Raw genomic sequence first — 25,799 nt, forward strand, 5'->3', positions numbered from 1 at the left:
ACACAAAGAACTTTCTTTTATTTTTTAAACTTTTTTTAAAATTAGATAGAGACAGAGAGAAATTGAGAAGGGCAAGAGACAGAGAAGGAGAGACACCTGCAGTCCTGCTTCACCAGTTGTGAAGCTTTCCCCCTGCAGGTGGGGACACAAAGAACTTTCTTATTTTTTTATACAAAAGACAAAAATTACACCCAGGAGAGCTCTAATGTTACCTTGCACAAGGACATGGGTTCAAACCCCCACTCCCTACCTACAGGGTGTGAAGCTTCATGAGTGATACAGCAGTACTGCAGGTGTCTCTCTTTCTCTTGCCCTCTCTGCATCTCCTTTACCTCTCAATTTCTCTGTGTCTGTATCAAAAGTAAACAAGTAAGTAAAAAATTAAAGATTGTAAAATGATGAAAATCACATTTAATGACAATGTAAGTAAAATTTTCAAAAACATCTCATAGATTTATCAGTTAGCTGGCTTGCAAACTATGTGTAAATGGTTTCTTTCAGAAATCTACCAAGAGAAAAATTGGTCAAGAAAAATGCTATACTGTTTTCTAAAGTTCAAATTAATTGAATTACTAATGACTACATGCACACATGCACACACACTGTTTTTAATTTTTTGTTTCTTTTCTTTTAATTATCTTTATTTATTGGGTAGAGACAGCCAGAAATCAGGAGGGGAGGGAGGATAGAGAGGAAGAGAGACAGAGAGACACCTGCAGCACTGCCTGTGCATTGTAACATGTGCTCAAATAGGTGTGCCACCACCCATTCACCCCGCTTTTATTTATTTTTTAACTTTAGCACTGTTCATTATGATAAAAAAGATAAGTTAGAGGGGCCAGGTGGTGACTGATTGAACTGTGTTACTATGTGTATGTATCTAGATTTAAGCCTCTGTTACGTTCAAGAAAGTATTTTACACATCTTTGGCCCTCAGCTTGTAGGGCCTTTGGGTTGGAGTGTGAGTTTTCTCTCATTCACACCTCACTGGACCTTACTGGATCTCTAAAAACTTCCTGTGGCAAGATTCAATTTTTTTATTGTGAAGAAGTACTTAGACATATTTCTAACAACCCAAGTACTGAGATGGGGTCCAGAACATTGGCGAGATTAAGATTTTTCTTACCTTTAAAGAATTTATTATGGGAAGGGAGTATTCAGGATGCATTATAACAGAAGGTCCTAAACATTCTCCATTCCCAACAACTCTGGTGTCTCAGCAAGTTTTTCCTTGGTGTTACTAGGAAACAACAACAAAAAAACAACAAAACAACCTACTAATTTCCCAGTACGTCCAAGTAATAAGACTCAAGTAGTAAGTACTTAGAATTTTATAAGAAAGAAAAAAATAACACAAATAATAATAATTTGTATTTTTTAAGTAACTATAGTAAGTTGTAATTGAATATATTCTTGTTGGGCATAGGATAATGTCTTAAATCTTAGAAGACTAAAAAACACTACCACATTCATTTCCTAACCCACTTTGATTTTTGTCTGGTGTTTTTGCTTACTTACTTTATTATTTATCTTTATTTTTTTTAATCACAACGCTGCTCAACTCTCCTTTATGGTAATGCCAGGGACTGAACCTAGGACCTCTCAGCATGATAGTCTGTTGTGCTACCAATGGCACTATCTCCCTGACCCTATTTGTTTTATTATAGCAATTACCCAACACCGAGCTTCACAGAGACAGTATGCTATTGGTAGTGATATTGCAATCGAATATTGAAATGACGAATGTGTTAGGACTCTTAATGCCAACAGTGGGCAAGAGATGCTAAGTATCACTGGGTTTGCCTTGAAAAATTAAAATGTACAGCAGAGTCCCAGTAAGTTCACTTTGGGGATTCAGGTTGAGTCCCCCTAACAGGAGCTCTAGGTGCTAAGGTAACCAGGTTGGGAGCTATGATTCTGAAGTGCAGAAACTTTTATCAGAAAATACAAGATCAGATGAAAGCCTGGTAATTCTCTCTTTTCCACTTTTTCTTCTCCGGTAGGGGCTTATTAAGTTCTTGTAGATTGAAAGAATGGTTACTTAGAAATCCACAGTTATGCTATTGTGTTTTACTGCCTGTCAAATTGTAACACACCATTCAAGTGGAGCAAGGCATATTGAAGACAGACTGTGTAGGTTTGGATTCTGGCTTTACCGCTTTTAAGGGTGTCACTTTTCACATCAACTCTTCAGAGTTTGGCTTCATCATCAGTGGAAGTGGAATGACAGTGACTCTACAGGGGAATGGGACTACTCGGGTGATCTGTGCACCTGCATGCTTGGTGCCCAGTCAGTGCTTTAATCAAGTGTTAGTCATTTCTGCCATTCTTATGCTTGATACAGGTGTTCAGACTCCAGAGTGCCTGTTAGGGCAAGCTTTTCTTGGGAGGTGGATGGGTGAGGGCTGTGGTGGAAGACATGCCTTGCCAAGAGAGACTGGGACAAGCCACGGCAAGCCACTCTGGCAGAGGACCTCTGCTCTGAGAAGGCCTTAGCTACGTCCCTCTCCACCAAGAACAAAGCAAGACAAGCCTGGGTCTCTTTGTCCTCTATAAATGGTGCCCCTCTTATCCTATGGCTTTGTCAGTGTTTCTATTTTATAAATAAAATAATAATAATAATAATGATGAATGATGTACCTTTAGGGCAACCAGTGCCTCTAGAACACTAGAAAAGCTCTTTCTTTTTTAAACATTTTATTTATTTATTATTGGGTAGAGACAGTGAACTTGAGAAGGGAGAGGGAGGTAGAGGAGGAAAGAGATAGACACATCTGCAGTCCTACTTCAGGTGGGGACCAGGAGCTTAAACCTGGGTCCTTGCACCATGTAATATATGTGCTGAACCAGGTATACTAATGCCTGGCCCCTTGGGAAAATCTCACAGTGGTTGATAGGGCTTCAGAAATGTTTGGGCAATGCTGCAGGTATCTCCCCTTTTCTCTATATGTCTCTCCCTCTCTATATCGCATCCTCTAGCAAAAAAAGAAAGAAAAAGAAAGTCTGCCAGGAGTGGTAGAGTACTACTGGCACCAAGCCCTCAGCAATAACCTTGTGGGAAAAAAAGAGAGAGAGAAAAAGAAAGAAAGAAAGAAAGAAAGAAAGAAAGAAAGAAAGAAAGGGAGAAAGGGAGGAAGGAAGGAAGGGAGAAAGAAAGGAAGAAAGAAAGAAAGGAGAAAAGAAAGAAAGAGAAAAAAGAGAGAGAGAAAGAAAGAAAGAAAGAAAGGGAGAAAGAAAGGAAGAAAGAAAGAAAGAAAGGAGAAAAGAAAGAAAGAAAGAAAGGGAGAAAGGGAGGAAGGAAGGAAGGGAGAAAGAAAGGAAGAAAGAAAGAAAGAAAGGAGAAAAGAAAGAAAGAAAAAAGAGAGAGAGAAAGAAAGATAGAAAGAAAGGAAGGAAGGAAGGGAGAAAGAAAGGAAGAAAGAAAGAAAGGAGAAAAGAAAGAAAGAGAAAAAAGAGAGAGAGAAAGAAAGAAAGAAAGAAAGGGAGAAAGAAAGGAAGAAAGAAAGAAAGGAGAAAAGAAAGAAAGAAAGGGAGAAAGGGAGGAAGGAAGGAAGGGAGAAAGAAAGGAAGAAAGAAAGAAAGGAGAAAAGAAAGAAAGAAAAAAGAGAGAGAGAGAAAGAAAGAAAGAAAGAAAGGAAGGAAGAAAGGAAGGAAGGAAGGGAGAAAGAAAGGAAGAAAGAAAGAAAGGAGAAAAGAAAGAAAGAGAAAAAAGAGAGAGAGAAAGAAAGAAAGAAAGAAAGAAAGGGAGAAAGAAAGAAAGGAGAAAAGAAAGAAAGAAAAAGAAAAAAGAGAGAGAGAGAGAGAGAGAAAGAAAGAAAGAAAGAAAGAAAGAAAATAAGTCAGTCAGTCAGTAAGTAAGTTGTGGCCTTCCCAGATTCAGGGTAAAAATGTATTGACCAAAAAAGATAGTTCTTAATGAATCAAGAAGGCATAAGCTGCATGTATATTCACTCAGCAGACCTATTTTTTTTTTCCTTTTTTTCTTTTTCTTTTTCTTTTTTGCTGCCAGGATGACCTCTTGTCTAATAAATTTCAGAACTGCACATTGTTTGCCCATAGGCATCAGTAAGGTCTGTTAACTAACTATCCACTAGCACTAAATGTTTTTCATCCATTTAAAATAAACAAATTACCACAGTATTAGTACAATGACTTCATGAATAGCATTTATGGAATTCTTACTGTTTTCCAGACCCTGTGGTTAGCTTTGAAATGGTATTCTCAAGTCTCCAATGAATAAAGTTGGTACTCTTTATTATTTAGATTTTACAGGCTTTGAGAAGTAAAGTAAAAACTCCACATAGCTGATAGATCTTTTGAGTCTGAAGCAGTCCTGGCTCACTGGCCTGTGTCCTTTCTACTGCAATTCTGTATCATCAGGAAGGTCGAGCCAGAGTCCCTGAAATTTAAGTCCCCTGTTTCTCTTCTTCCTTCAATGACACAAACAACTGACTAATCACTGTGCACTGTAATCCTTTCTGTTATTGAATATCATGATTAAAGTATGCTTTCAAGTTATCCTCTGAATTTCTTTCCTCCTTCCCTTGCTACAGATATCTTTGCTTTGGGGACTGGGGGCTTAAACTATAGTGTATTTTATTTGTGCCTATTTTACTTTAAAACCCATCAAGACAAAAACATACAGAAACAGAGGAGGAGAAGGTGCAATCTCTCTTAGTGTCTTAAGTAGTTAGATCAAGATAGGGTTGAAATAAAAAAGCTAACAAAGATGAGGTGGGGTAACGATGCACCGAACAGAGTGAACAATAAAATAAAATAATTGTGCAATGAGCTACTAGAACAATGCAACTAATTCTCCTGAAGTCCTTGATGACTGCTTAATTTTGATACATTGAAATAACAGAAAAATTATTATTATCCCTCTTTCAAGCCTAGCATGAATGCAGAGTATGAGTGTACCTTGAGCCCCAGCCCCAGCCCCACATGGGAGCCCAACAATTTCTCATGGCAGAATTGTTGATCTCTACAGCTTTCCACTTTCACCACTTGCAGGTTTTGAAAACAGTTCTGTGTGCTCTCCTAATGGTTTCCAGTGGCATTTTTAGGTGAATGATACCATCTGCAGCTTGTTAAAATCAGAGACCCATGGAAGCAAGTGCTTTGATAGCCCTACCCTGCCTGTCCTGTTTAGAGATAGACACACAGAAGACTGGAACATTCCTGAGATTAGACTGTCAGCCTCACTCTGGACAGCCCCTGCCACTCCATCCCACCCCCACAAATACAGAGGTTGTACTATTGCTAAGCAACCATCAAATTAGCATATCTCCTGCTCTGCAGACCTGCAACTCCTGATGGAAAGTTCCAGAAGCCCTGACCTTTCCATTCATTCTAAGGGTCACTTCTTCCTGAAGGTGTGGTCTACCTTTTGAGACTAGAGAATCATTTGGATCAATTATACAAGAATAGATTCAGCTTAAAGAAAACTGAATCTCTACCACATGGACCAATTAATCTAGTTCCAGAGGAATATAAAGTGATTTGTATTAAAATCTTTTATCTGAATTTATAGTCCAAACTCTTTAAGAGGCAGTGGTTGTTTTACTTTATGCTAGAGAGTCCAAAGATTATCTGTTAAGTTCATTGACTTCAGATATTCATGAACACTTTATCTTTTTCTTTCTGTTTTTGATAAAGGGTGAAAGATAGGGTCAGGGAGAGAGAGGGAAGGATACTTGTAACACTGCTCCACCTCTGAAGCTTTCCCCTGTCGGTGGGGACTGGGGGCTTAAATCCAGGTCTTCAGACATGGTAATGTGTGTGCTCTACTGACCACCTGGCCTAGCACTTGAAATATCTTTATGTCATTCCCTCCTAGGAGCAGCCTTTTGAAGACTTTCTTATTCCAGTTTTATAGATATGGGGACTGTATTTCTATGTCAAGTGCTTTGCCTGGGTTACACAGTTGATAATTTCCAAATCGGAACTTAAATCCTCAATCCCCTGCTCTTCACTTCATTTCCCTTTCTAATAAATCATGTTGAGACTGGGGTTGCTTCATTAACACACATGCAAAGACTCCTCAGTGCCCAAACCAATCTTTTCAGAAAGCTTGCAAACCTGTTTTACTAGAGAAGCATTTTAATTGCCTTTGACAGAAACTGCCTAACTGATTTTATCACAATGACATTTTTGGAAAGGTCATTAGTTCACCAAAGAAATGATAGGAAGGGGAATTAGTTTTGGGAGACCAGAGGTGCAAAGAAAGGCATGGCAGCTGAAATCATAGTCTAGAATGTGCTGGGGGAAGCCAGTCCATGAGCATGGACACTGCAGCTAGTCATGATGCTGGCACTGTGCCCTAGGTGCTATTATTGACATCACTGTCACCACTGTCAGCCCTAGGAAACTGGATGTGGTTACCCATACTGCCGGCATGGGTTCTCCACCTTCCTCCTTCCTTGTGTGTGCCAATTCCAGGAAGTGCCCCATGTTGGTCAAGGCTGGATGTGTGCCCCTGTCTTCACTGCAAAGACCTCTGGGAAAATTATTCTCTGACTCTAACTCCAAAATAGGAAGAATCTCTGCCACCAAACCACACAGGTGGAGGAAGGAGATTCATTTTCTGGGCAGTCAGTCCCTGAAAGTAACAAATCTCTACTATTCCTACCCACTCTCAAATAAATACATGCACAACACCTAACAGAATGACAGAAGGACTGTTTTTTTTTTTTTTAAGTGTGTATTTGAAAGTCTCTCTCTTTTATTCGAGACTTAATAATGATTGACAAGATTGTGGAATAAGAGGGGTACAATTCCATACAATTCCCACCACCAGACTTTCACATCCTATCCCCTCCATTGGAAGCTTTCTTATTCTTTATCCCTCTGGGATCATGGACCAAAGATCTTTATGGGGTGCAGAAGGTGGGAAGTCTGGCTTCTGTAATTGCTTCTCTACTGGACATAGGCACTGGCAGATCGATTCATACTCCCAGCCTGTTTCCCTAGTGGTGTAGGGCTCTGGAGAGGTAGGGTTCCAGAACTCATTGGTGAGGTCTTCTGCCCAGAGAAGTCAGGTTGGTGTCATGGTACCGTCTGCAACTTGGTAGCTGAGAAGTATTAAGATATAAAGCAGAACAGTTGTTCAGTAATCCAGAACCTAAGGGTAAGAATGTAGCAGATGAGATTTGGGGTCTTCGTGTTGACTAAAGCTAGGAAGTCTATTTTTGGTATATTCCAAGGGGCCCAAGACTTTATTTTACCTGAGCTTGATAGCTAACATGCAGGTGGGCTGAAAGTATTGTCTAGGAAGATAGTGTCAAAGCTGTGCAGGGCAGGGAGTAGCTCCCAAATATGGGAATGGAATATAGATACCGCTAACTGTAAACCCCATCAATCTGACCTAGGAACTTTATCCATACTTAAAACAGAAGCCTGTGTAACCTCCATGTCCCTTAGGTACTTAACACTCCATGGTCATAGCTATATGGCTTTGGTGGCATAATGGTGAGCACAGCTGCCTTCCATGGTCATAACTAGGAACATACTAGATTGCACTCATTGCAGGACCCATCTTCCTCAAATGGCAGAGTATGTTGACTCAACCACCCATTCGGAGAGTCGGGCAGTCCCTACTATTGTTGTTTTACATTGAGGGCAAAGTCCTGTAGAGGCCCACAAGAGGGTTTATGATGTTGTTCCTGATGGAGATGACCAGTAATGATGTAGAGAGGGATTTGTTAGAGGTCTAGGCCCATCATATCTGTTGGAATCCCAAGATTCCTGACTGGTGCCCATATGATGGGGTGGCCTGGTAGTGACCAAAACAGCCATCATTAAAGTATGCCAATTTCTTGCCCTTATCCAGTTTTTGTAGTCCTTACTTTATCTGACACAGTTGGACTTAGAGTGATTGAGGAAAGTGAAACAGGATAGGTGAGGAGAGTGTCTAGGTCTAAGTACTTTATGTTGTCTTTTTTTTTTTAAGGTCTTTCTAGTTGCTTGTTGCACTTATTGACTCATTGAAAACTATTGTGTGCTTTTGCTTTAAGGTACATATTTTCCCCCAACTTATGGATACATGTGTACATGTGCCCTATCTCATGGGCCCTGGTCTATATCTAGGTTCTATAACTCTGCCAGGAGGTGTGCCACCCATAATGGAACTTAAAGAGTCCTATGAGCTAGGAAAGGTCTCACTGAAGTATTGGAGCTACAGTGTTGACATCGTAGGTCTGGTGTTTCCGGTCACAGTCTGAAGTGAAACCTGTCGAGGTGGTACTGGTTGCATTGATTTGGTTGAGATCAGCAGATGTAGTAGCAAATGGTATGGATCAAAAGAAGCATGAAGGAAAACAAGCAAAGCCCCAGAGGTTCCGTATAAGAACGTACCATGATTTATGTCATTTAAGGCTATTTACAAATAACTATATCTTTTTTTTTCTCCCATATACAAATTCTTTTTTAAAATTTTTATTTAAAAAATGGAAATAGTGACAATACCATAGGATAAGAGGGCTACAATTCCACACAGTTCCCACCACCATCCCCCTCTGTATACCATCCCCTCCCTTGAAAGCTTTCCTATTCTCTATCCCTCTGGGAGTATGGACTTAGGATCATTAGGGGGTTCAGAAGGTGGAAGGTCTGGCTTCTGTAACTGCTTCCCCACTGAACATGAGTGTTGGCAGGCCAATCCATACTCCCAGCCTGTCTCTCTGTTTCCCTAGTGGGGCAGGGGTCTGGGGAAGCAGGGCTCTAGGACACATTGGTGGAGTTGTCTGCCCAGCGAAGTCAGGTTGGCATCATGGTAGCATCTGGAACCTGGTGGCTGAAAAATAGTTAATATAAAAGCAGAACAAATTCTTGACTATTCATGAACCTAAAGGCAAGACTATTGCAGAGGAAGATTTGGGGTTTCCGTTTTGGAAAAAGCTAGTATTATCTGTTTTAGGTATATTCCAAGGAGCCCATGACTTCATTGATTTTTGCCTGAGCCTGACATCTAATATGCAGGTGGACCCAAGTTATTGGTCTGGGGAGATGGTGTCATAGTTGGGAAAAGGACTAGAAATCTGCCTCTGAGAAGAGAGTAGCTCGCAAATACAGCGAAAGTTTATAAATATTGTTAATTGTAAACCCCATCGATTTTATCTAAGGCCCATATTCAGCACAGGAACCTATGTAACCTCTGCATTCAGCACAGGAACCTATGTAACCTCTGCATTTTATCTAAGGCCCATATTCAGCACAGGAACCTATGTAACCTCTGCATATTCAGCACAGGAACCTATGTAACCTCTGCATCCCATATTCAGCACAGGAACCTATGTAACCTATGTAGGTCTGAGCTCGCATTCTGTGGTCATGGCTAGAAACATTCCAGGCTGCACTAATTTCAGGACCCATCTTCCTCGAGTGGTAGATAAAGTATGTTATCCAACCTCCCTTCGGATAATGGAATAGTCCTTACCATTGTGGAGCCACATCTTATCTACTGAGAAGACCATTTGCTTCTGGTCTCCCTGGTCTACGATCATAGGTGATTTAATGCTTCAAAAAAAAAGCTATTATTAAAAATGCATTAACAACTTGAGCCCAGTGTTGAAATTCAATCAGCTTACTAATTTGAAACCTTAGGTGTATAGACTGAAGGAATATATACTCAGAACTGAAGTCTATGCATTAAAAAGCTCAAGACAGTCAATTTATTTTCCCCTCTCATATTGATTAAATAGTGATCTATAAAACTATAAGTTAGCAGGATTATATATTAACACCGTTCCCACCACCAAAGGTCTGTGTGCCTACCCTCACACCCCTACAGTGGAGCTGAAAAACCTACCCTTCCCCACCCCGGCCCCCCAGGTTTACTCCAAACTCGGTCAAATTCAGCTTTGTGTTTCCCTTTCTGTTCTTCTTTCTCAACTTCTGTTGATGAGTGAGATCACCCCATGTTCATCTTTCTCTTTCTGGCTTATCTCACTTAACATAATTCCTTCTAGCTCCATCCAATATGGGTTGAAGAAGATGGGTTCATTATTTTTTTTAATTCTTATTTATTTATTTTCCCTTTTGTTGCCCTTGTCTTTTTATTGTTGTTGTAGTTATTATTGTTGTTGTTATTGATGTTGTCATTGTTGGTTAGGACAGAGAGAAATGGAGAGAGGAGGGGAAGACAGAAAGAGGGAGAGAAAGATAGACACCTGCGGACCTGCTTCACCGCCTGTGAAGCGACTCCCCTGTAGGTGGGGAGCCGGAGGCTCGAACCAGGATCCTTCTGCTGGTCCTTGTGCTTTGCACCATGTGTGCTTAACCTGCTGCGCTACTGCCTGACTCCTGGGTTCATTATTCTTATTAGCTGAGTAATATTCCATTATGTATATATATCACAACTTTCTCAGCTATTCATCTGTTGTCGGACACCTGGGTTGTTTCGAAGTTTGGGCTATTATGAATTGTGCTGCTATGAACATAGACGTACACCTATCTTTTTGGATGGTGTGTTTTACTCTTTAGGATGTATCTCTGGAGAGTAATTACTGGATCATAAGGAAGGTCCATTTCTAGCATTGTGTGGGTTCTCCAGCAGAAGGTCTGTTGTTTTAAAAAAGATTTTATTTATTTATTAATGAGAAAGATAGGAGAGAGATAAAGAACCAGACATCACTCTGGTACATGTGCTACTGGGCATTGAACTCAGGACCTCATGCTTGAGAGTCTGGTGCCTTAGCCACTGCGCCACCTCCTGGACCACAAAGGTCTGCTTTTAACCATTGCCATCTTCCCATAATTCCCCCACAGTATCACAGACTTATTCTAATATATAGAGATGATGGCAATGAAGGAATTTTGGGAAGTGGTTTGCTAGTGATTTTCCTGATCTGATATTAGGGAGCTGAGTTTTTGCTTGCCTCTTGGCTGTCTCGCAGGAACACAGCATCCCTGAACCAGAAATTCTCACAGTGATGTCTTTCCCTGTACTTCTGACTGGGGGTGAGATGCCTTATTCGTGAGGTATCATCCCTTCTATAATGGTTTTCCTTTTCTGGACAGGTTTTGTTAACATTAATGTGTTTTTCCCTGGACTCTCCAAGGGCCCATTGAGGTTTTACTGTGGGCACACTTTCTGAAAAATCTTTATTTATTTATTTATTCTTGGATGGATACAGAGAGAAACTGAGAAGGGAAGGGGAGATAGGAAGAGAGACAGGGAGACACCTGCAGCCCTGCTCTACCACTTGAAAGCTTTTCCCATGCAGGTAAGGACCAGGGGCTTAAACCTGGGACCTTGCACACTGTAATGTGTGCACTTAACCAGGTGCACCACCTCCTAACCCAGGCACACCTTTTCTCAGACGTGAAGCACGCAAAGCCTGCTTCTGCCCTCCTTCTATTGCTAAGCAAGTGGCTACTCCCTGTCAAAGAGTAGAACTCTTTTTAAAAATTATTTATTTACCATTTAATTGAGACAGAGAGAACATAGGGAGATAGAGAAGGAAAGAGACAGAGCCCTGCTTCGCCATTCGTGTATCTTTCCTTCTGTAGGTGGGGACCAAGGGCTTGAATCAGGGTCTGTGTGCACTTAAGTGTGCTTAATCAGGTGCACCACACGTTTTGAGGATAAAACTCTTGCTTAGTCTTCTTTATTCACCTGTGGGAGCTCAGTCAGTCACCATAGCAGCCGGTTTTCTCACTCACTCTTCTTCCTGGTAAAATATATATATGCCTATCTTGCTACCAGGGTTACCTATAGGACTCAGTGCCTGTACAACTTTGCCACTCATGGTGGCCATTTATTTTTCTTTTTCAGGAAGAGGGAGAGAAACAGCAAGAGACAGACAGGGAAAGAAACACACATAGAGAAGAAGAGAGACATTGCAGCACTGCTCCACAGCTTATGAAACTCCCCAACCCCTGCAAGCTCTTCTTTGTGGTGGCCCAGGGCTCAAACTCTGGTCCTTGTGATCTAACAGGTGATCCATCTGACTACCTGCTTTCTGATAATATTATTTCAGTTGCTCTGGACAGCTTTTTGCCATACAGGTGGAGCAATTAGACATCTGTCTTTTAGGAGTTACAACAGCTGTAGTTCTCAGTCTAACCAGTCTTGTTTTCCAGGCATTCTTCCCTCAAGCACTAACCTCTGCCCTCTCTCCATTGCCTTCCCAAATCATTTCTCAACTCCACATTGAGGTATTTTAAGACTCCAGAGTTTTAGGACTTTTAAAAATTAACCTATATAATAGCTCCCAGGCTCAGTCCTTTACCCCTGATCCCATTTATAGCAGTTCTATAAATGAATCATGGGAAATGTTTTGGGATAATGGAAGTGCATTTGTAACTGGAACTTGACACACATATCTGTGACCTTGGGTTTAGTCTCTCTAAGCTTCAGGTCCCTATTCTTGACAAATAGAGATAATGGTGTTGGTCTGGTGCTTTACTGAGAGCCTTTGGGAAATCCTTAGCTCCTGGTGGATACATTACAGCTTCATCTCCTCCTCATTTTCTTGTGCTCATTTCAGCCTCTGGAGTTAGCGACTAGTTAGCCTTCACTGTTCCTCTTCTTGCTGTCTACAGGGAGCCTTGAATTGGGGACACAATCTCTGTGATAACAAGGACATTAATAATAGGTTTTTAAATGCCTAGAGTACCTCATTAAGGTTTTTCTTTTTCTCCCTTCCTCTTTATTTCCTTCTTTCTTTCCTTTTTCCTTCCTCCCCCCCCCCTCGTTAGAGTGAAAATTACTGATATAACAATTGAAAAGAAAACCAGGTCCTATCTTGGAGTGAGAATACTTAGGAATCTTCCACTTGACTGCTTTCTGGAACTCACATGTAAATGAGTGGGCAGAGCTGGAATAATTTTATGATATCCTTCACCCCCTGGTGTCACTGCCATGATTAGTTATGTGGAAAAAGAGACGATTGGGTGGCTCTAATGTAGTCACAGGATCCCTTTAAAGGCAATGTTCTCTCTGCTGGTGATAAAAGAGGAAGCCAGAGGAATTCCCAGCGTGAGAAGGATTTGGCTTCCACAGGCTTTTGGTGGTCGGAAGATAGCCTGGCACTTGAGGAAGGAAGGTACTGCTAGAGGCTGGACAAACTGTAGTTGGCCAACAACCTCTGCTGAACTCAGGAGTATACTTCTTCCTATAGTGACTTTATGAAAACTTAAACACAGACCCAGCTCAGTCCAGGTGGACTTCTGATTGAAAGAACTGAAAAATAATGAATGAGTATTTTACTAAGCAACAAAAGTTAGTAAGTTAGTGGAAGTTTGTTATGATAGCAACAGAAAACTAACATAGATAGGTAGTAGGTACTTGTGGGGACTGTAACATACTGGAAATGAACTTTCTGCTCCAGCTCATTGTTGTTGAACAGAAAACGCTGGAGAGGAAAGCTAGTGTTTCTAGATCTTTCCATTTTCTGAATTAAGCAAACATTATCATGCACAAGGTCTTGAATTCAAGCCACCAGTCCCCACTTGCAGGGGGAAAGCTTGAGAGCAGTGAAGCAATAATGTAAGTGTCTCTATTTCTCTTTGCTTCTCTATTATCCCCTTTCCCACTTGATTTCTGACTCTCCCAATAAAATAAAAATAAACTACTTTTTTCTAAATGATAGAGGGCAGTTGTTGACTGTGTAAAATATCAGGATTTAAAAAGAAAAGGGGGCATCTGCTGGGTAAATATAACTATATTCCTTTACTGTAGTGTAGTCCCACTTGAATGGAGAATTCCTTACTTTTTGTTTGCTTATTTGTTTCATTTAAAGCTCATTGCTTTTTTAAATACTATATGCATAGAGAATAGTGGGGCTAGGTTTGTTTCACATGTCCACTTGCAACTGACAATTAAGTGCTGAGATCTTATGGCAGACCATTTGAAAAATTGAAATTCCTGCCTTTTGGGAGATGGGATGAGAATTCACAGTATACTTAGAAAGAGAAGGTATAATTTTGTTCCTCTGCAGTCAGTGTGATTGCTATTTAAGGCCCCCATCCAGCTAAATGAGTGCATAGGGAATAGAATCACAATACACTTCTAATCTCACTCATCCAATGACTTACATTTTCTATTAAGTATCCGGTCACCCACTTATTCAGCATTCTGCCCTTTTCTGCCTTTCATGTACGAGGGTGCCTGCTTTTATGGAGAGAGAATGACTTATATAGTGGACTATGCTCCTTGTGTCTGGGTGCTGCACTCTGGATCCTAACCAGTCTAGGTGTGAAATGGCACTTCACGTTGGATAGTCTGCTCTGGGCCACTATCCAGAATAATAACCACCAAAGGTTTACTCGGTGTTATTTGACTATTTGAGACCAATGTAGCAGGACTCAACTGGTAAGTTTCTTAGTCCTGACTATTTTCCTCTGTCCCAAGCCTCTGACCACTATAGTCCTACTACCAACCCCATACATTTTCTCTCTTGGACTTTCTTTTTTAAAACTTTTATTAGTGATTTAATGTTGATTTACAAAATTATTTGTCAACAGGGGTATAATTCCATGCCGTTCCCACCACCAGAGTTCTGAATCCCCAATCCCTCCATTGAAAGACACCACATTTCTCCTAAGGTTGCAGACATCATCTCTACAACTACATTTGTACGTAACTGATCCCTTTTCTTCCAGTCACAGTCTTCTCTTCCCCTCCAACCCACTTGTGACCCTATTACTACATCCAAATGTCCCTCCCCCCTTTTCCCTTCTCTTTCTCTGGGTCCTGCTAGAGCTAGAGTTCAGGGCCCTCTTATCCTCTCCCTCCTATTACCTCTACCCCACTGGGATTATGGATCAAAATTGTTTTGGGAGTGCAGAAAATAGATTTGGCTTCTGTAATTGCTTCTCCCCTGGATGTGGGTGTTGGCAGGTTGATCCATATCCCCAACTTGCTTCCATCTTTCCCTAGTGGGGTAGAGCTCTGAAGAGGCAAGTTTCCAGGACACGCTCATCCACCCAGAGAAGTCAGGATGGAATCATGGTAGTGTCTGCAACTTGTTGTCTGGAAGGTTGTAGGACATAACGTGTGACAAAATGGTTAATGAACAGGAACCAAAAATGTAGGAACAGAGCAGATTACATTAGGTATCTTAGGGTGGAAGAAAGCTAGGAAGTCCATTTTTGACATGTTTCTCAGGGCCCACAACTATGGTAGTTTTTGCTTGAGCTTGAAAGTTAACATGAAGGTGGATAAAAATATTGTCTGAGAAATGGTGTCAGAGTAGAGAAAAGGGCTAGAAAGGTGGATTAGAGCAGAGAGTAGCTTCCATCTTGAAAAAATGCTATGGATAAATTGAACTACTTACCTCCATCCACCCAACCTAGGGCCCATATACATATTTATATTTAGCACCAGAGTCTGTGTACCTGCCAAGTCCCTATTGGTCTGAGCCCACAGCTCATGGTCACAGCTGAGAACATTGCAGGCTGCACTCATTTCAGGACCAGTCTTCCTTGAGTGGCAGGGTAGGATACCCCAGCCTCCCTTCAGAGACTTGGGAAGTCCCTACCATTGCTGCTTTATGGTAAGGAAAGGGAGGCCCACAAGAGGGCTTATGATGACATTCCTGATAGAAGTGACCAGTAGTAGTGCAGAGAGGGATCCATTAGAGTTCTAGGCCCATCATGTTTATATGGGAATCCAAGGATTTCCTAATTAGGGACCCAGATGATGAGGTGGTGTGATATTGACCAAAAGGACCATTAATAAGTGAGCCAGTCTCTTGCCCTTATCCAACTTTTATAGTCCTCTCTATCTGATGACCTTAAACTTTCTCCCAGTTGTTTAAACACTGAATATCATTTGTTGAACCAACCAGAATTAGTTTTTTGGCATCTGTCCACTTTGGGCCTTTCTGCTACTCCCTTGGACTTTCTCACAACCTCCTTGCTCCTCACACATGGGTCAGTATGTGTCACCTGTTGTAGATAAGAATTGTCTCAGGTCTTCCTTTTTGGAAAACTCACCACTAGTCTGGAGGCCTTCTGGTTCCCACATCCCTGCCAACTGTTTCTAACCCTCTGTCTCTCCTAAGCTAGAAGTGGCAGGCTTTGCTCTTCTCTCCTGGAAAATTCCCAGGTTAGAAGGAGCTGGCTAGTGATTTCCCAAAATTCTGTCCTCATTCTCAAAATGTAGGAACACCATTGTGATAGAGATATACTAGGTTTACTCATTAGGAAACCAAAAACTACAAAACAGTTCAAGACTACTATCACTCTTATACATGCTACAAGTTCAATGATTAGATAATACTAGTGCCCTTGAAACAATCTGAGAAAGTTTAACTACCAGACCTTGATTCCTAGGTAAAGGAAAGATTCAGCTAACAGGCCTGAGCAGTGGGGGCCAGTTCACTGAAGGCTGATGGGATTGGGGCTGGCTATTAAAACATCACTTAATTATCTGATTCTGTTAAATAGCAAGTTATGTCAATATTTGCCACACTGGTTAGTTGCTTCTTTCAGAGCTCACTGTCAGCAGCAGGGACTTGAAAAAGGGATTGATTGGTCCATTTCCACCTCAAATTTGAAATTAAGGAAGAACTACATAAAGTTATGCTGGGACTTTGGACAGTCAGTTAGCTGGACAGTAGGCACTCTCAGCCCCAGCACTCTGGTTTCTGGTGCCCACCCAATCAGTCCCATGAGTCTTTTACACACATACCCCTAGCCCATGGTATCATATGGTACAAGAATTGCATGTGTATGCACAGGTACACGTGACCAGCAAGAATGGGGCTATATTTCTGGCCAGTGGATGTTGTTTCTCCAGGTGATGTAAACAATTTCTTTTTTATTATTATTATGTTTACTTATTGAATAGACACAGCCAGAAATTGAGACAGTAGGAGAGACAGAGAGAGAGAGAGAGAGAAAGAGAGACACCTTGCAGCACTGCTTCACCACTTGCAAAGCTTTCCCCCTGCAGGTGGGGACCGGGGGCTTGAACCCAGGTCCTTGAGCATATGTTAATATGTGCCCACCCAAGTGCACCACCACTCAGTCCCAAAAATTTCAGTGTGGAGTGCAAAGAACAAACTTGCATTAAAATTGTAAATCAAGTATTATCTTAATTCTGTCAGTCAGAATGCAGAAGTTAGGTTTGGGTAGTAGTGTATCTGTTTGAGCACACACATTACCATGTGCAAAGACCCAGGTTCAAGATCTTGTTCCCCACCTGCAGGGGGGAGGCTTCATGAGCAAGCAGTGCTGCAGGTGCCTCTTTTTCTCTCCTCTCCTCTCATTTTCTCTCTGTTCTATTAAGTGAAAATAAAAATAGAAAGAAAGAAAAATTGCTGCCAGGAGTGATGGATTTGTAGTGCCTGTACCAAGCCCTAGCAATAACCATTGTGGCAATAAAGAAATAAAAGTTATTTCTTTGTGTGTCACACTGTGTCTCTATGTGATATTTAAGTATGTGTTGAAAGGGCAGGGAGAAGATACTGTAAAGGGGACAATGAAAGAAGAAAGAGACAGAACAATTCTAAATGAAGTGTTGCAGTGAATGATTGAAACTGACTAAATGCTCTGCCTCTCAGGCTGCAGACAAGGAACTATTAGTTTATTCATTCAGACACTTCATTGTGTCAAAAGCAGAGATTTGACTTGTTTATGTTTTTTTCACACCAAACTCTTGTTATTTTAATTTTTTTATTTTACTTTATTTTGGATAGAGATAGAGAGAAATTGAGAGGGAAGGAGAGACAGAGAGAGAGATACAGAGAGACAGAGACTTGCAGCACTATTTAACTGTTCATGAAGCTTACTCTCTGCAAGTGGGAACTGGGGGCTTGAACCTGGGTCTTTGAACACTGTAATGTGTGTGCTCAACCAGGAGTGATACCCCTTGACCTCTTCAAACTCCAATTAGGCTTGATATCCTTTGAATCATACTTTTTAAATGTGATTTAATAATAAGTAAAAAGATTATAGAATAGGAGGAGTGAAGTTCAATACAGTTTCCACCACTAAAGTTCTGTGTCCCATCCCCTTCACTGGAAGTTTCCCTATTTTTTATCCTTCTGGGAGTATGGACCAACAATCTTTATGAGGTTCAGAAGGTAGAAGGTCTGGCTTCTGTAATTGCTTTTCCACTTTTCCACTGAAGGTTGCCAGGTCTATCCATACCCCCAGCCTATCTCTGTTTTTCCCTAGTGGGATAGGGATCTGGGGAGATGAGGTTCCAGGACACACTGGTGAGGTTGTTTGCCCAGGGAAATAAGGATGGCATCATGATAGCATCTGTAATTTGGTGATTGACAAGAAGTAAGATATAAAGCAGGGCAAATTGTTTAATAATCAGGACCCTAAAGGAAAGAATACAGCAAATGGAACTAAGGGTTTTTGTGTGGGAAGAAGCTAGGGAGTCTACTTTAGGTATATTTCCTATAACTTTAGTAATTTTAGCCTGAGCCTGATAGCTAACATGCAGGTAGACTAAAAGTATTGTCTGGGAAGATGGTGTCAGTGTTGAGAACTGGACTTTAAAAGAAAATTCTAGTAAATGCTCTCTCTTAGAAAATAGAACATTGAAGTATACATATACAAAATTTATGTAAAAAGTTTAATTTTAATGTTCAGATCCCAGGATAAATACACATCTTAGCCTATTTCCTGACTGATTCCTAAAGCTTCTGTCTGAATAAATAGGTAATGGATGGTCAAACTCTTACACTTTCTTCTCCCTCCCTCCCTTCCTTTCCTTCTCTTTCTTTCTGCCACAGGGTTGTTGCTGGGGCTTGGTGCCTGCTCCCAGCAGCAACTCACTCTCTTTCCTTCTCCCCCACCCCACCCACCTTCCTTTTTTTTTTTTTTTTTGATAGAACAGAGAGAAATCAGGGAGAAGCACTGCTTCACAATTTGTGAAGTCCCCCTGCCCCCACCCTGCAGGTGGAAAACGGGTTTGAACTCAGGTCCTTGTGCATGGTGACATGTGTACTGAACAGGCATATCACCACCCAGTCTTCTTATATATGTTTCAGAAGCTGACTCAAATGTTACCTCTTGAGTAACACTTTAAGCCACACTTAAATCATCTAGATGGCCCCTCCATTGTGATCTTACTGTTCATCCCTCTATTAAATACTGTAACTCTTGCAATCTAGTATATTTTTAAAAGGATTTATTTATGAGAATGGGAATAGGGGAGAGAATCAGAGCATCAGTCAGACACATGCAATGCCAGGGATCAAACTCAGGAACTCATACTTGAGAGTCTACTACCTTATCCACTGTTCTAGCACTGGGGATATAAACTATTAGATCTTTTAATCACTTGCTTTCTGGCTGGTGTCCTTCCTCTACTAGGCTGTGAGTTCCTATTCACTTTTAATCTTTTTTCCCCCCTCATATCTAGCACAGGAATGTTGAAGGAATAAAGTATCAAGGAAGATAATGGATTTCTTGTTTGATAGCCAGGGAAAAAATAGGAAGCCCTATCTGATGGGACAATGTGAGATTTCTGCATAGCTGCTCAGCCAGCCGCAGTCCTGCCTGCAGGACCAGTATCCATTCTGGCTTTCAGAAGATAAAGGGACTGTTAACACAAGTGAGATAATCAAGAAGGTCTGATGGGAAAGCAGCATGGGTCTTGTAGATTTCCACTTTTAATTAAATAAAAGAGTGCATAATTGGGAGTATGCTGGCAGAGAATGATGCTTTGAAGTTCCAGGCTGACTGTACTATGGAATGGCACTTATGTCTTATAGCCTGGTGGCAGATATAACCCAACTACCCAGAGATCACTACCTACTCTATGGCAGGAAGGGCAGCTGCTCCATGGGATAGAATAGAACACGTGGTTTTCCCCTTAGGGAGACCATGGAAAGACCCTTGCTTGAGGAGCCCTTTTAGATGGAATAACACCTTCATATAAATACTGGTGTCAATAAAGGGTGGGTACTTAGTCACAGCTTTGAGGTTTAGAGCTTAGAGGATGTGAGGGGAGCAGTTGTCTGGAGGTAGCCTTTAGATTTATTGGCTGCAAATTCCTTCCCTATAGCACTAAGCCCTCCTTGGGGCAGTGTATACTTTGGCTCAGTGACCAAGAACACACTCATCAGGCTTTGGAGGAAGGCCATTTTCCATTTCCCCATGAGGGATCTCAGGAGGGCAGTAAAGGTCCTTCTGAAATTATTTAATTTAAAAGCTTCTGACAAAGAGCAGCCACATGACCTTACACAGTGCACTTTTACCCTCCTGGAGTTTGTCATCATCTTCATCTCCTCTGCCAACTGCAGCTTCTTAGCAAAGGGGAGGAACCAGTAGCCCCAACCTTATAGAGATAAGGAGCTCTCACTTCATGTGCTGACACAGGGTTTCCAACTTACAAAATTAAGTTGGTTCCAGTCAAAAGGCCCCAAAGGATCCAATCTAAGTTCTTTGTCTTCATGCAAAAAGGGGAAATGATCTCTATGGAGGGAGATGCTTTATGAAGACGACTCTAGAATGTCCAGTCCAAGTGCATTCTTTGTCATCCACCTGTAGTCATCACACCATACTACACTGACAAATGAAGTAACATTTATTTGTTTCTAAGTCAGAAACAGGGCCCTTGAAGGAATGAGCTGAGCAAGAAATGCTGGAGCTGAGCAAGAAATGCTGGAGCTGTGGCTCAAGACCTCCAGAGAAGTGGAAGAGTCACCACTATCTATCTCCCTTAGCCCCCCAGTGCCTAAAAAGTGCCTACTGTTCCTCTGTCATTGTGAGTTAGGTGACTTTCACTGAACATTGACCACCAATAAGGGAATGCTCAGGGCTCGGCAAAATACAAAAATTTTGTGCTGGGCCCTTAGTATTTTTGCCTGTTTGTTCACTTTGCAGTGCCTGACAAGAGTAAAGGTGAGCCCATGTGATTAATTTTTTTCTTGATTCTCTCTAAGATTAAGGTTCCAAAGTTTTCAGAGGTTTTTTTTTGTCTCAGAAGGAAAACATTTTGCCATAAGGGTACACAAACCAAAAAGTGTATTTTGTGTGGTACACTGAAAGATGCTTGAATGTAAAATGTAGAGATGATCTTCTGTGCTTTTCATAAAGTTAAACATCTATGGTGTTTTTTTAGGTAGCCAGTTCTAAAGCCCAAGCCATTGGAAGGCAATCGTCTCTCTGCTTTCTTTGGAGGAAATATCAGTGTACATTCAATGGCACTGGGCATGAGCAGTATGATAGGAGGCAAGCTCAGCATTAGCAATGCAAGTCCCTTAGGCTCTTGGGCATCACAGGGGCAGTCCATGCATGACAGCCTCTATCACACAGGGCCTATGAGTTTGGACTGAGGGGTCAGATAGCAAAAGCTCCATGTGCCTGTGTCTGTGTGGGTCAGAAGAGTTGTGCACGCAGATTAGCAGGCCAAGGTCTGAGCCACAGCAGCATTTTTATTTCAGAATTTGATAACTGTTGTTATCAAAATTGTTATCAGATTTTCATAACTGTTGTAGGTCTTGAAAACCAAAATGGCACTTTTTAAAGCTTGTCCATAAAACAAAAACAAGAACATAGATGTCTTTTAAAAATTCAAATCCTTTTGTAATGAATATGTTTATAGAGATGAGGGGAATGGTCTGTGTTACAGCAATAAATCACACATACACACTCTATTTACAGTTAAAAGTGTCTTTTTAAAGATAGAAATGTCCAACTATGAGATGAATAGTAGCTGAGTAGCTAGTGTAAAACATGGTGACTAAAGTTGATAGCAATGTATTGTGCAATTGAAATCTATAAATCAAATTTAAATGTTCTCATATATTTACAAAAATCTCTCAAACTATAACAGGTAAGGTGGTAGATATGTTAATTATCTAGATGGGCTGATTCCCTCTGCAAGGTACATCAATCGTCAAGATACATAGTGTGATTTCTTACACTATTCTATGCCAATTACACATCCATAAAGTTAAAAAAAAAAAAGGCCAAAAATAGAATTGTATTCCTTTAACTGAGTCTTTGCTGGATTCTTGTTATTTAATTAAGAACCTTGGAACTTCAGGTTCTCAGCACTTTGGTAGGAGAGATTTTTGTTTGGGAAAATGAATCCACAGTGGGCTTTACATAAGCCCCACCCAGAGATAAGAAGATGACTCAAAGGGAGAGAAAACTAGTCTGGCTTTACAAATCTGTGAAGGGACTACTAGCTCCTTTGAAAATTCAAATCATTAGATTTTCCCTCCATTTTTAAGGCAGCACACTTTCAAGTGAGCTACTTAAATAGCCTGCATTTGCTTTTTCACAAGTTTGTCATGGGGGTTCAAAACGTCGTTGGTTTATGATGGAGATGCCTGCTCCTCAGGTATCTGATGGTGTTATTTGTGGAGTTGGGGATCTGAGTAAAGGTTTATGTGCACAGCTGAATTGCAACTTGGGTGGGTGGGGTGGGAGAATCCATAGCTTTCATCAATATCATAAGGATATACTAAGGATTTGGAGCTATTTTTTTTTTTTAATTTGGAGTAAGAAGTCCTGTCATGGGGAGTTGGGCAGTAGCACAGCGGGTTAAGCGCAGGTGGCGCAAAGCAAAAGGACTGGTGTAAGGATCCCGGTTCGAGCCCCCAGCCCCCCACCTGCAGGGGAGTCATTTCACAGGCGGTGAAGCAGGTCTGCAGGTGTCTATCTTTCTCTCCCCCTCTCTGTCTTCCCCTCCTCTCTCCATTTCTCTCTGTCCTATCCAACAATGACAACAACAATAATAATAACTACAACAATAAAACAGCAAGGGTAACAAAAGGGAATGAATAAATAAATAAAATTTAAAAAAAAAAATAAAATAAAATAAAAAATAAAAAAAAAAAAAAGAAGTCCTGTCATATTGCCCAGGGCTCCGAAGCATTCATAGTTCAGCATGGTTGAGGCTTTCATTAGCTTCCGGGGCACAAGTACTAGGATAGTCCCATTACCTCAGGGACCAGGTCAGTTACCCTGGGCCATGAAGAGTCTTTCTGCCATCCAGAAGCACCACTTTTCAATGGACTTTGTATGGAAAATTTTATTTTTTATTTTTCTAATAAAAAACATAGGCACTTAGAGAATTAGGGGACAGGCAATGGTGCACCTGAGTGAGTGCACACATTACCGTACACAAGGACCTGGGTTAAAGTCCCCAGGACCCACCTGCGGGGGGAAGCTTTGTAAGTGGTGAAGCAGTGCTGCAGGTGTCTCTTTTTTCTCTCTCCCTGTTTATTTCCCCTTCTCCTCTCAATTTCTCTCTGTCCTATCAAATAAAATACATAAATAAATTTTTTTAAAGAAGCATAGAAAATGGAAAATGTAGTGAAGAAATAAAAAGTGATCATAGTTCAACTAATCAGTGTTAACCCTTATAACTAAACATTGTCTTTATAAGTAAACAGGCTTTTTCCTATTTCTTTTGTCCTTTGAAAGAGTTGAGATCATAGTATGTCTATGAATAGAGCCCCTTTTCACTTATCATTACATCAGAATCATCTTGCTTGGCATTTAGAAAGTCTTTATGAATATCATTTTCACTGGCAGTACAATATCCCATTATATGGCTGTAGTACAATTTACTTGTTCATTCTATTGTAGGGCATTTGCATTATTCCCAGCTTTTCACTTTAATAAATAATGCAGTGAGAAGCATTTAGGGCAAGAGGCTATATTTACATTTTAGATTATGTCTCTATGACAGATCCCTAGAAGTCTCTTGACTTTGAAGATATTATGTATCAGATGTATCAGATGTTGCTGGTACCAATCTATTAAGTGTGGACATGGCATAAGACTGGGAGTAGAGAGATATGAACGGGCAGTAGTGTCCACTGGCTTCTTGGGCATAAAGAGACTCAAGAAATGGGTAGACCCTACCTTTACCTTTGACAGACTTTTACTATATAGGGTAAACCACAATATACAAAATAGCCTATAGGAAGTCACCCTGTTTCTCAAAACCTTGTGTATTGAGTTGCACACATGAGATTTCAGATAGAGTAGAGTTATGTGTGCTTAGATTATATTTACTAGAGAGGGGGTCAGTCCATAGCTTTCATTGGAATTTTTCTCATTTGTAGAGTTACAAAAAGTTACAAGAAATTTCCCACCAAATGAATGTTTTGCATACATAGAGAGGGGATGAACTGTTTTTCTTAATTTCCTTTTTTTTTTTTTTCTTTTTCTAGCTTATTTTGTAGTACTTATAAAATTGAAAGATTGGGACTGGGTAGTGGCGCACCTGGTTGAGCCCACACGTTGCAATGCTCAAGGACCCAGCTTCAAGTCCCCGGTCCCCACCTGCAGGGGGAAGAGCTTTGCAAGTGGTGAAGTAGGGCTGTAGGTGTCTCTCTGTCTCTCTACCTCTCTGTCTCCCCCATCATCTCAACTTCTGGCCACCTCTGTCCAATAAATAAATGAAGATAATAAAAAAGTTTTTAAAGAATTATTTTAAAAAAGAGAGAGAAGAATTATTTACATTCACCATTAACATGACAATCACAATGTACTAGGAGAATGGTAGTCAGGGCCCTGGTGTGGGGGGTCCTTAAGGTGAGGTACAGGAGAAACCACAGCCCATATCCACCAACTGTGAGTCGGGTTTTGGCAGCATTTTTCACCTGTCCCTTCAGTGACCTACCAATCTGTTTACATAGAAATCTACTCCTACCAGAAAGACCTGTGTTACATTACCCTAATACCGACAGAATCATATTGCCAGAACATTGTGTTACACAGATACATGATAATTTGGTAATACAGACCAATGTTTCCTTATTCCTGTGCCAGAGCCTCAGTTCTTTCACTGTTGCTCAAAATAAATGAACTTCTTACTGCTTATTCATGATTTTAGTAGATAACACAATGGTTATGCAAAGAGACTCTGATGCTTGAGGCTCCGAAGTCTCAGGTTGAATCCTCTGTACCATCATAAGCCAGAGCTGATCAGTGCTGTGGTAAAAATAATTAAAAAATAATTAATTAGCTAATTAATTAATTAAATTAAAAAAGAAATCCAATCCACTTCTGCCAATCTGGGAAAGGCAAGGAGATATAATATAATGCAGCCCCCAGACCTTTCACTCAGGAAAAGGATTAGACACGCACAGAGTAACAGTCACCAGATATATGTGTCTTCTCCGAGTCATGCAGATCATTTCTTTCTTTCTTTTTTCTTAATCACCAGGGTTACAGCTGGGGTTCAGTGCCTGCACTATGAATCTACTGTTTCTGGTGGCCATGTTTTCTTTCCATTATTGTTGTTGCTGCTGTTGTTATTATTGTTGTTGCTGCTGCTGTTGTTGTTGGACAAGACAGATAGAAATCAAGAGAGGATGGGAAGACAAGAGAGGGGGAGAGAAAAACACCTGCGGACCTGCTTCACTACACGTGAATCAACCCTCCTGCAAATGGAGCTGGGGGCTAAAACTGGGACTCTTGTGCCATTCCTTGCATTTTGCATTATGTGTGCTACCACCCAGCCACCCCCTCCATCTGTGCTGACCATTTCTACTTGTCTAGTTTTTCCCATAGGAAAATAAGAGAGGGGGCCTGGTGGTAGCGCAGCGGGTTAAGCGCACCTGGTACAAAGTGCAGGGACCCGCGTAGGGATCCTGGTTCGAGCCCCAGGCTCCCCACCTACAGGGAGGTTTGCTTCATGGTCTGTGCAGATGTCTATCTTTCTCTCCACCTCTCTGTCTCCCCCTTCTCCTTCAATTTCGCCCTATCCTATTCAACAACAGCAATAACAACAAGGGCAACGAAAATGGCCTCTAGGAGCAGTGGATTTGTAGTGAAGGCACCGGAGCCCCAGCAATAACACTGGAGGAAAAAAAAAAAAAAAGAAAGAAACGAAAAGAAAAGAAGAGAGCCATCCCTGTGCC

The 25,799-nt window shown here is 41.0% G+C and overlaps 1 protein-coding gene across 1 annotated transcript in view; it reads left to right on the forward strand.

The window, feature by feature from the left end:
- GFOD1 (Gfo/Idh/MocA-like oxidoreductase domain containing 1) overlaps positions 1 to 25,799 on the forward strand; it is a 127,196-nt gene that overhangs the window by 96,044 nt on the left and 5,353 nt on the right. The window lies entirely within an intron of this gene.

Source organism: Erinaceus europaeus, chromosome 4 (genome assembly GCF_950295315.1).
Source record: "Erinaceus europaeus chromosome 4, mEriEur2.1, whole genome shotgun sequence".
Classification (NCBI taxonomy): domain Eukaryota; kingdom Metazoa; phylum Chordata; class Mammalia; order Eulipotyphla; family Erinaceidae; genus Erinaceus; species Erinaceus europaeus.